The sequence below is a fragment of the Capsicum annuum genome, chromosome 1, assembly GCF_002878395.1.
Source record: "Capsicum annuum cultivar UCD-10X-F1 chromosome 1, UCD10Xv1.1, whole genome shotgun sequence".
Taxonomy (NCBI): Eukaryota; Viridiplantae; Streptophyta; class Magnoliopsida; order Solanales; family Solanaceae; genus Capsicum; species Capsicum annuum.
In genome coordinates, this window is record NC_061111.1 from 252,903,920 (window position 1) to 252,905,359 (window position 1,440).

The following is a 1,440-nucleotide window of genomic DNA, read 5'->3' on the forward strand; positions in this document are numbered from 1 at the left end:
AATGGCACCATATGAAGCTTTATATGGAAGGAAGTGCAGATCACCAATAGGATGGTTCGAAGTGGGTGAAACTCTTTTGTTCGGACCGGATCTTATTTATCAATCCATAGAGAAGGTTAAAGTAATTCAGCAACGACTGAAAACAGCCCAAAGTTGACACGTCATATGCGGATAGTAGAAGGAGAGGGCTAGAGTTTTCTATAGGTGATTGGGTATTTTTGAAGGTATCACCAATAAAAGGGGTAATGAGATTTGGCAAGAAAGGGAAGTTGAGTCGATGTTATATAGGCCCGTATAAGATCACTCGAAGGTTTGGACAAGTTGCATATGAATTAGAGCTACCCCAAGAGCTCTCATTAGTACATCTGGTATTTCATGTGTCAATGCTTCGAAAGTGCATCGGAGATCCATCACATATCACTTCTACTGAGGATGTTCAAATTACGGAAGATCTTACCTATGAGGAAGTGCCTATTGCTATTCTAGATCGCCAAGTTAAGAAGATGAGAAATAAAGAGATAGCATCGGTGAAAGTACATTGGAGAAATCGTCAAAGGGAAGAGATTACATGGGAAGCTGAGGAAGCAATGAAATCTAAGTACCCTCATTTGTTCAAAGATGAAGAGGAAGTTCAAGAAACGGAGTTAGAACATTAACAAGTAAGTTTTTTTATATATGCATAGTATTTATGTGATGATGTGAATGTTAATGATGGACTTAAACTTGTTTCGGTTGAATAACTACGCTAATATTCGAGGACGAATATCCTAAAGGGGGGAAGGATGTAACACCCCGTATTCAAGTACATATATTGACATATTCAAGTACGTGTATTGGTCTTATTTATATGGAATTTATTTTATTTTATTTTATTTATACCGGAATTTGCCCGTCGATGGTTCCATACGAAGGTTATTGAATAAGCTTTCCAACGACATAAAGATTTCCAAAAACGGATAGGTTTTGGATATAATCGAGCACGTTCGAAACTATAAAACGGTGGCCGGGATATTGGGAATAGTAAATGTGCAGGAAAATTTCCTGCACACAAACTACTGAGGTCAGCTATTTTTTTGGATCAACTTTGAACGATCATAACTCCCTTAATATAATGAACTGGGAGAGCTTCCACCTATGAAAAGAAAGATCTTTGAGTCTTATTTCCAATGCAATTGGTTTCATCCAAATCCGACATCTGAGAAATGAGTTATACTCGTTTTACTTTAGCCTCTCAAAACAGATTTTTAGGGTCAACTTCAAACGATCATAACTCCTTGTACAGGACGAACTGGGTGGCCTACTTTATATTACATGAAATCCCTTTGAATTATCTTTCCAACGATACCAATTTCACCCAAATCCGATATCGGACAAAAGAGTTATGGTCGATTTACTTTAGCCTATCAAAACAGTCCACCATGGACAGATTCGGATTTACTT